This window comes from Lynx rufus, unplaced genomic scaffold (genome assembly GCF_022079265.1).
Source record: "Lynx rufus isolate CCGP_SWC_20201006 ecotype Redwood Valley unplaced genomic scaffold, mLynRuf1.p SCAF_1, whole genome shotgun sequence".
In the NCBI taxonomy this organism is placed as follows: Eukaryota; Metazoa; Chordata; class Mammalia; order Carnivora; family Felidae; genus Lynx; species Lynx rufus.
The window spans coordinates 38118767-38129912 of record NW_025814823.1 but is presented as its reverse complement, the minus strand read 5'-3'; the positions used below and the strand labels follow the sequence as shown (position 1 = coordinate 38129912).

The 11146-nt window shown below is 35.1% G+C and overlaps 1 non-coding gene across 1 annotated transcript; it reads left to right on the top strand.

Moving 5' to 3' along the window:
- Positions 1 to 361: 361 nt before the first annotated feature.
- On the top strand, positions 362 to 472 carry LOC124523383 (U6 spliceosomal RNA). The gene has a single exon (XR_006964987.1). It is a non-coding gene; the product is annotated as a U6 spliceosomal RNA (small nuclear RNA).
- Positions 473 to 11146: the final 10674 nt, after the last annotated feature.

Below are 11146 nucleotides of genomic sequence, written 5' to 3'. Positions count from 1 at the left end.
CAAAGCTCACCATAAATAGACTGAATGCCCTGTGTTTAATAAGAAACAGTTAAAAATCTTCCCATATAGGAACTCCAACCACAGATGGATTCAATGGAAAATTATACTAAACATTTAAGTAGGACATCATATCAATTTTATGGGCACTGTTTCTAAATATAGAAGAAATAACACATTTTAAAAGGCAAGTATTAATCTGATACCAAAGCTCAATAAAAACATCTTAAGAAATGACAATTATAGACCCAATATCCCTCATAAACACAAATACAAAAATTCACATCCAAACATTAGCAAATAGAAACCAATAACATGTAAGATAATATAACATGACCAAGTGATTTTCATCTTCGAAAAAAAAAAAGTCAGTTCAATATTCAAAAATCAGTTAAGGTAAAGATACAGGGATTAGCATGGCCCCTGCACAAGGATGACACTCAAATTCAAGAAGCAAATTCAAAAAGAGTTTTTTGCTGAATGCTGTGGATCAGGATACAGTGTCAGGCATGGAAGTCACTGTCCACATTTGAGAAGGACAGAATTACCACCAGGACATTGAAGGCCCCCAATCCTCTGTCCCTAAGCCTACTTTCTTTTTCCTAATAAAATATTTTTTCTTTTACTTCTAAAAAAAAACTCAAGGTGATTCACCTCATTGACAAAGATGCAAAACCACACGATCATATCAGCAGATAAAGAAACATTTCTTTAACAAAATTCATATATATTTATTCATGCAAACTAGAAATGGAAGTGAATGTCCTCAACCTGATAGAGAGATCTATAATAAACCTAACATACACATCAGGTAACATACATACTGTGTTTAATAATGAACAAAGAATAAAACCACATCAATAGGACAAGAAAAAATAAAACCAATTTTGTTCACAGCTAACATGACAGTCTTGATAAAATACCAAAATTCTACAAAAAAATTTGATTAGAACTAAGTGAACATAGTAAGGTCACATAATATCAATATACAAAAATCAATTGTATCCTTAAAGACCAGAAATGAAAAGCTGTAAATTAAGATAAAAATATCACTACTTTTAACAGCATGAAAAGACATATAAATCACCTAAAATCTTGCAAAATATGTGTAAGATCTGTATGCTGAAAACTACAAAATACTGATGAAACAAATAAAAAAATAACTAAACAATGTGAGTGGTATTCCTGTGTCACAGATTGAAAGATCCAATAATGCAATTCCAATCAAACCCTACCAAGCTTTTCTTGAAAAAAATCAACAAAGTCTAACTTTATGTAAATGTAGATTATAAATTTATACAAAAATGATAAGGAACTATAATAAGGAAAACAAGTTTAAGAAAGAACAAAGTAAGCTTACTAGCACTACCTACTCTCTAGACCTATTATAATGATAAAATAGTGAGGATGGAATGGAATTGAAGTCATGGGCTATATAGGTCAGTGAAAGTAAAAAGAGGGCTCAGAAAAAGATGCTTAAATAAAAGTTCAATGAATTCTCAACAAAGGTTGTTTTTATTTTGTAATGATTATCTATTTGTGAGAGAGAGTACGAGCAGGGGAGGGGTAGAGAGAGAGGGAGACAGAGGTTCTGAAGCAGGCTCTGCGCTGACAGCAGAGAGTCCTATGCAGGCTGAACTCAGGAACCATGAGATCATGACCTAAGTTGAAGTCAGACACTTAACCAATTGAGCCACCTAAGTGCCCCTCAATAAAGGTTTAAAGATAACTCTTCAGGGAAAGGACAGTTTTTTCATAAATAGTGCTGGAACTATTAGATATATGTTGGCTAAAAGTGGAACTCAACTCATATCATATACCTCCTACCCAAATAAAAAACTTAAAATGTACCATACACCTAAATGGAATGTAAAATAAAAAACAAAGATCCTTAGTAGAAAACATAGGGGTAAATCTTACATTTGGTAAAGATTTCTTAGATACGACCCTGAAAGCACAAACCATAAAATAAAACATAAATTGGATTTTACCATAATCAAAATGTTATGCACTTTGACAAAATATATATTATTAAAGGAGTGAAAGACAAGTTACAGAATGATAGAAATATATCAATACATGCTAATACATAATTGATAGCTCTATTCAGAAATACAAAGATCTCTCAAAGTTCAACAAAAATAAAAGCAAATATTCCCCAAATTGGACAAAATGTTTGGACACTTCTCCAAAACAGAAATATGGATGGCCAACGAGTACAAAAGAAAATGCTCAACATCAAATCATTGGGAAGGACAAATTCAAACCATAATTAGATGTCACTATATGTGTTTAAATGGCTAAAAGTTACCAGGTATTACCAAAAATATGGAGCAACTAGAAGTCACAACAATTTTCTTTGGAATTCAAAATGGTATAGCCATTTTGGAAAAATTTTTGTCAATTTGTTATAATGTTAAAAGGGCACTTACCCGATAACCAATCAATTACGTGTATTTATCTATGTGAAGTAAAAGATGGGCACTCACCCAATAATCTATATGCAAATATTTGTGACAGTTTTGTTTGGAATCAACAGAAACTGAAAACAGGCCAATTGTGCTTTAACTGTGAAACCAATAAACAAAATGTGTTACACCCATACAGTGGAATACAACTCTGGAATACAAGTGAATAGTTGAATAATACACGCAATGATTTGAAAGAATCTCAAAATGGAAAAAAAAAAACAATAAAAAAGCTTTATATTGCATGATTCAATTTATTTGGCTTTCTTACAAACACAAAACTATAGATACAGAAAACAAGTCAATGGCAATACTAGGGAAGCACCGTCTATAAAGGAACATGAAGGGCTTATTTAAGTGTTGGAGCAGTTCTCTATCTTGATATTGGTGGTAGTCACATGACAATATATTTACGAAAGTAAAAAGGGTAAATTTTACTATACGCAAGTTATACCTAATTAAAATGAAAAACCGTATTTATAATTATGCTTACATATAGCTGATAACTATCAGTTCCTTCCAGTTTAGTTCAAAGCTAATTCCTACCTGACAATAGGAAATATTTCCTTTTGTTAGATTATATACCAAATGACTTTCAATGACCAGAAAAAAATCCTAGCTAATTATTCTGATTTATTTTGCTATTAGCTTGAAATATTTGGGTGTTTTTAAAGTTTATTTATTTTGAGAGAGAGAGCACGTGCAAGGAGAGGAGTGGCAGAGAGACAGGGAGAGAATCCCAAGCAGGCTCTGTGCTGTCAGCATGGAGCCCCATGCAGGGTTAGAACACCTGAACCACAAGATCATAACCTGACTCCAAACCAAGAGTAAAATGCTCAATCGACTGAGCCACACAGGTACCACAGCTTGAAATATTTGTAACTGCTGATAGCCAATACTCTTTCCTAAAAGTGAAATTTATAACCAAATACATAAAGTTAGTTTTTTATAAAGATCATAATAACAATAGTTCTTTTCTTTGAGGATATAATTGTGAATCATTCCATTGTAACCTTAGAAACTTTATGAAGACTGACTTAATTGGGACACATGTATTTTAGATTACATAGTTTCAATGTATTAAAAAAATGCAGAGCAATTGTTCAAAACTTTTTTTATTTTTATTTATTTTTGTTTTAATTAGAAAAAAAAATTTTGACAACTCTCAGAGTTTACTGGTTACAAGGGAGGAGGTGGGTGGGGGGAAGGAGGACATAGGGGATGGTATTAAAGAGTATACTTATTGGGGTGCCTAGGTGGCTCAGTCAGTTAAGCATCTGACTCTTGATTTGGGCTCAGGGTGAGATCGAACCCTGCATCAGGCTCTGTGCTGACAGCGCGGGGCCTGCTTGGGATTCTCTCTCTGCCACGGCCCAACTCACACTCTCTATCTCAAAATAATAAACTTTAAAAACAAAACTCTTAAAAATAAAGGGCACACTTATGATAAAAAATAATACAATGATTACAAAATTTAAAAGTAGTTTTTTTAAGTGATTTGATAGTTCATGTTTTGCAAAGTAGTTTTAAAAATGTATATTATAATGTACAAAGATAAGTCTATGGATATGTTGGAAAATATATATTAATAGTACTATATTTCAACACTTACAGTATTTCAAAATAATATTATAATCAAAATTTATAATGCCTTTACAGTGGGAATAAATTGCACATGGAAGCATTTGAATGAACATGTATTCTAACATTAGATAGCCCTGTCTTTTGGATATCTGCCCTCTGAGGCAAAATTTTCCCATTCGTAACACAAGAGTGGGAAGAAATACATGGATAATAATCAGGCTTGCAAACTGATAAAAATCTATGGCTCTAAAAAGTCCAATTAACTATAAAGTAAACTGTAAAAGTGGAGAATGGCTTAGGGCAGGGAAAGAATGGAAATGGAAAGTGTGTAGGTAGGTTGCCACTCCAGATGATGGTGGTGGTGACTAGTGAATGCCAGTGGATATAAAGAAAACCAGCCTAAACATATTTATTTTATTAGAAAAGCTAAGTAAAGGTAACTGAGATTAGTATGCAAAAACTTTTCCAGCTGCTAACAATCACATACATAAGCTAAAGTCTCAGGGTTTCACCAAGAAGTAATTTCAAGGTAGGCAGTAATATTTATTAATATAAGCCCTCAAAAACGGCTCCCTCTGGCTTCTATGTGTTTGACAAGGAAGAATTTTAGTCTTATATAGAATCATTCTCCCAACATTCTTCTGAAAATCCACAGGGAAGCTTACTTATATAATGTGAATTTTCAATAGGTATCCCTAATTCAGGGTTCATGTATCCCTTTGAATTAGGGATACACACATTCTAATGTTTATAGCAGCATTATGTACAATAGCCAAATTATGGAAACAGCTCAAGTGTCCATTGACTGATGAATGGATAAAGAATTAGTATATATATTTATATATGTAATTATATATACCATATAATATATAGTATAATATATATATAATGGAATATTACTCAGCCATAAAGAAGAATGAAAGCTTGGGCGCCTGGATGGCTCCACTGGGGTTGAGCGTATGACTTCGGCTCAGGTCATGATCCCACTGCTTGTGGGTTTAAGCCCCACGTTGGGCTCTGTGCTGACAGCTCAGAGCCTGAAGCCTGCTTCAAATTCTGCCCCTCCCCTGTTCATGCTCTGTCTCTCTCCGTCTCAAAAATAAATAAACGTTAAAAAAAAAATTTAAAAAAAAAATTAAAAAAAGAGGGCTCTCTCTAAAAAAAAAAGAAATATAAAATATTAAAAGAAATTAAAAAGAATGAAATCTTGCCCTTTGCAACGACATGAAGGGAGCTAGAGAGTATTAGGCTAAGCAAAATAAGTCAGAGAAAGACAAATACCATATGACTTAACTTATACATAGAATTTAAGAAAACAAACGAGTAAAGGGAGGAAAAAAAAGAGATAGGCAAACTAAGAAACAGATTCTTAACTATAGAGAACAAACTGATGGCTTCCATAGGGGAGGTGGGGGGATGGCTGAAATAAGTGATGGGAATTAAGGAGTGCACTTGCTGTGTTGAGCACTGGGCGTTGTATGGAATCACTATATTTTGTACACCCGAAACTAATATTACACTCTATGCTAAGTGGAATTTAAATAAAAACTTAAAAAAAGATGGGGCGCCTGGGTGGCGCAGTTGGTTAAGCGTCCGACTTCAGCCAGGTCACGATCTCGCGGTCCGGGAGTTCGAGCCCTGCGTCAGGCTCTGGGCTGATGGCTCAGAGCCTGGAGCCTGTTTCTGATTCTGTGTCTCCCTCTCTCTCTGCCCCTCCCCCCGTTCATGCTCTGTCTCTCTCTGTCTCAAAAATAAATAAACGTTAAAAAAAAATTTAAAAAAAATAAAAAAAAAAGCTTAAAAAAAGAGGTAGTATGACCTCAGGATTCTAGGATATGGCACATCCTAGGATAAGTGGGTCAGAAGGATATTGAGAGAGTCAGGGATCCTGGCAGCCACATTCAGACAGTGGACACTCTTGGGAATCTTGACTGGGGCAATGGTGGGAGAGAGTCCATACAGGGTGGGATCAGAAGGGGGTGGATGAGGAAGAGTAGTGGATGAGCAATTTTGCCATATAGTGAAGTAGAGAACCCAGGGGTGAGGCAGCTAGAGGGAGTGGGCTAAGAGTTTGGAGTAGCTGAGGGACTTAGAGCAGGGCACTCTTACCATGTATAAGGGTGGGCAGCGTGGGGTGCATGAAAGGTGCCCTGGAAGACAGGAACGGGCAACCAAGTGGATGCTTTCAGGGATCGGCCCTTGGGAGAAGGATGGAAGTTGGGAGAGAGGAGTAGGTAGGGGTGAGTGAAACCTTCTGCAGCAGCCTTGGATGTCCCTAATCCCAGGATCCCTCTTGGGAGGGTATCATCCCATATGCATTTTTCAAAAAAAGGACACTGAACCACAGAGAAGTTAAGTAACTTTCCCAGAGCCACACAGTTTTGAACTTTGACAGGGAAGCCATATTTGCAAGCTGGCTGGTTTAAAAGCCAAGAGGGGAGGAACAATGTTCCCTCTGTTTTTCCTGTAGTGGCTTTAGCCTGGGAGGCAGTTTAAGGAGCCGGCCCTGCGAGCCCCAGGGCAGGCTGCCCAGGGAAGTGCAGAGGTGTTGGGGTTCACTCATCCAGTCACTTGCAAGTACAGAATTCCAGATAAGTTGGGCAAGCCTCAAGGTAGTGCAGCATGAAGAACTGAGCTATGAAGATACATATTGCTAAGTGAAAGATGTCTATCTGAGAGGGCTACATACTATATAATTCCAACTATACAATATTCTGGAAAAGGCAAGACTATGGAGACAGTAAAATGATCAGTGATTGCCATGGATAGGAATAAAGAGAGATAAATAGGCTAAGCACAGAGAATTTTTAGGGTAGTGAAAATACTCTATATGATATTACAATGATGGATATACATCATTAAGCTTTTGTTCAAACCCATAGAATATACATCACCAAGAATGAACCCTAAGGTAAAATGATGAACTCTGGATCATTATAATGTGTCAATGTATGTTCATTCTTAGTAAAGAAAAAAAAGTACCATTTTGCTGAATGATGTTGATAATGGGGAGCTATGCATGTGTAGGGACAAGAGATGTAGGAGACATATCTGCACCTTCCTCTCAATTTTGTTGAAAACCTAAACTACTTTAAAAAATTAAAGTGATTAAAAAAAACCCTGATCATTCCATATCACTCTATTATGTAATAGTTTTAACCAAGAAAGAATGCATAAATAATGAAGTAATAAAAACTATGAGGTTTGGGGCGCCTGGGTGGCGCAGTGGGTTAAGCGTCCGACTTCAGCCAGGTCACGATCTCGCGGTCCGGGAGTTCGAGCCCCGCGTCAGGCTCTGGGCTGATGGCTCAGAGCCTGGAGCCTGTTTCCGATTCTGTGTCTCCCTCTCTCTCTGCCCCTCGCCCGTTCATGCTCTGTCTCTCTCTGTCCCAAAAATAAATAAACGTTGGAAAAAAACTATGAGGTTAAACTTTAGACCTCCCCACATGCAGAGAATATCTGAATTTAATCACATTGGATAGAAGTATTTATTTAAAAATTGGTTGAATAAGTAATTTCTAGCCCAAAGTAAGTAATCTAAAACAAAAATGTAAACATATAAACATGAACTATAAAAATAAGATCAATATCATAACAGTATGGTAGGGGTACAAAAATAGACACATAGATCAATGGAGCACACAAAAAAGAATAGAAAGTCCAGAAATATATCTGGTTATATGGCCAATTAATTTACAACAACAGGGACAAGAATATGCAGTGGGGAAAAGACAGTCTCTTCAACAAATGGTGCTGGAAAAACTGGACAGTTACATGAAAAAGAAACTGAACCACTTTCTTACACCATACACAGAAATAAACTCAAAATGGATTAAAGACCTAAATATGAGACATGAAACCACAAATCTCTTAGAAGAAATCATAGACAGTAATTTATTTGACATTAGGTGTAGGAATGTTTTTCTAGATAGGTCTCCTCAAGTGAAACAAAAGCAAAATTAAATGACTGGGACTGTACCAAAATTAACAGTTTTTGTACAGTAAAGGAAACCATCAACAAAACAAAAAGGCAACCTATTTACTGGGAGAAGATATTTGTAAATGGTTTACCTGATAAGGAATTAATATCCAAAATACATAAATAATGTACACAACTTGGCACCCAAACCCCCAAATCACAAATAATCTCATTAAAAATGATGAGAGGACCCGAGTAGATAGTTCTCCAAAGAAGAAACATAGATGGTCAACAGATACATGAAAAGGTGCTCAACATCAATCGTCATCAGAGAAATGCAAATTAAAACCACAATGAGATATCACTTTACATCTGTCAGAATGGATAAAATAAAAAAGACAAGAAATAACAAGTGTTGGTGAGGACGTGGAGAAAAAGGAAAATTTGTGCCCTGTTGGTGGGAATGCAAATTGGCGCAACCACTTTGAAAAACAGTGTAGAAGTTCCTCAAAATATTAAAAATAGAATTACCATATGATCCTATCATCCTGCTACTGGGTATTTACCCCCCAAAACCAAGAGCATTAATTCTAAAAGATATATGTACTCCTATATCTATTACACTATTATTTAAAGTAGCCAAGATATAGAATCCACCAATTATCCACAATAGATGAATGGAATATATATATACATATATACATATACATATATATACACATATATATGTGTGTGTATACATCTATCTATCTCTATATACATATATATATACACATATATATACATATATACATATATATATATATATATATATATATATAATGTATAATTTATAGGCCATAAGATATTTTCCCCATTATTTAGTATTTCCTGTTACTATACACATTAATGTTTTATCTGGAGCACAATGTATATATATTTTTTTAATTCCTCTTACATGTTATCCCGGTTTACCCTACTCTCCTTCTATAAAACTCAATATACGTCATATGACATCTTTATGTATTTATCTTTTTGTTCTTTTGTTTAGTATGTAAGGTCTCAGATGGTGAATATGCCGTCTATAGAATTTCTTTTGCATAGCACTTGCAAATAAACTCAGATTTTTGTCTTATTTTCATTTGGTTAATACATAAAATATAAGCAATCTCTTACTATTTAACATCTGATTTATACTTTTGGAAATCCATTACTTTTTACGCATTTTAAGTAAAAATAACCCTTCCAACTATTACTTTTCCACAGGCAGTGATGGGTCAAGGACTTAACTGTTTGTTCAGTACTTTACATGATTCCTAGGCACAAAATGAGACTTTATTAAGTATTTGTTATATGCACTAATAATGCAGATTACAAAGACTCCAGGATACCAAGTACAATTGGTTATATAGAAAGACAGCCAATTTTATTGAGCTCATTTTTTTTTTCTTCACTGAGAAGGACAAGCTTTGTATTTTTCTCCATCCTAGATGTACTAGCAAAGGGCTTTGTCTCAAGTAGGACCAATATGATCTTAAAATATCGCCTTTAGAAACATACTTTTTTTCTTCCTGAAATACAGCACTTATTGAAAGTCTAAATTAAATACAAGTAGAAGAGCTTTTATAAAATTCTATTAAGGCTCAAAATTGAAGTCTGATAAGAAAGCACATCACAGGACGCTACTAGATGGTAATTGATGAGCTACTGACATTTCAGGCTTTCATCCTTAATGCATAGGAAACCAATTATTATCCAAATGACAACATATTTCTAAGTCTCTTAAGGCTGAGAACCGCATTTTCAATCATTCAGCTTTTGACTGCTCCTTGGCTTTCTTTTCATCCCTATTTATTGTTGTACATTTGTGTGCCTCTGTCCTTTGTGCACATGGGACAAACGCATGATTCATTCTTGCTGTGTTGTTTTAAGAAATCCATTTTTTTAAAATTCTAGTTTACCTCCAAATGGTAATAAGAATGCAGAAAAAAATGGTATCTTTTAGAAATGTTATTCTTGAGGGAAAAACGGGTATGTTTAAAATTGTCTCTTAATGCTCACACATTTTTTGAGAGACAGAGAGAGACAGAGCACGAGTGGGGGAGGGGGAGAGAGAGACAGAGACACAGACTCTGAAGTAGGCTTCAGGCTCTGAGCTGTCAGCACCGAGCCCAGTGCAGGCTAGAACTCATGAAATGTGAGAGCATGACCTGAGCCAAAGTCAGATGCTTAACTGACTGAGCCACCCAGGCGCCCCTAAAGAGGTATGTTTTAAAAAACATTAAAAAAATCCATTTATGTGATATCATAGACATCAGGAAGAAACACAAAAATGAATAGCACATACAGTTTACAACTGTGTTTTTCAAAATTTACTCAAGGAACTCCTTCCTTAGGTTATTTAAAATGTAGATTTCTGGTCTTCATCCCCACTGGCTCCTCGGCAACATTTTTGTAAAACATGGACTAAATCTGTTAACTAATTATTAAATGAAAGGCTGAACTACTGACTTATGCCGTATGTGTGTTTTTATTTGCTTGTTTTGCTTGTATTCTCTGTGAAGTTTGGAGACATTGCACTAAGGAAAATGGTTTTCAATATACCCAGTTGTGCAGAACAAACGTAGGAATATTCTGGGGTATTTTTCTACCTGGTATTTTGTACTTCAAAAGCTCATGGTCAGAGTCTATATAAGTGTCTGGGATGATCCCAAAGTTTAGGAAGACTTCGTAATAATAGGAGGGTGGATATTCTGTGTGTCATTGTGTGACACACACACAAAAAAGTATACAATTGTCTTTGCATTTGTTTACAAGGCTGTAAAAATAAATATTATGTAGCATAAGGCAAAGCCAGACCTATAAAGGAAAGCTAAAATTAAACATGATAAAGTGAGATCATAAAGCAAGTTTCCCCAATACCCTATGAATTTTCTGGATATCAAAAAATATATGTGTATGTGTGTACTTATTGTGTCAGTGTTGCAATAGTTTAATAATTAACATTAAAATAGAGTCAGGTTTTTAAAAAGGTAATGAGGTGTTTGCTAGATTAATTAGGACTCAAGAAGGAAACAGCATAGATTATACAAATATAGCATATGACAAATGGCAGAGCACATGGTCTTTTAATGCACTATTAAATTGCAACTGTCCTGGGTAAAAGAAATATATATAAAGACTGTCAGGAGAACTTGAA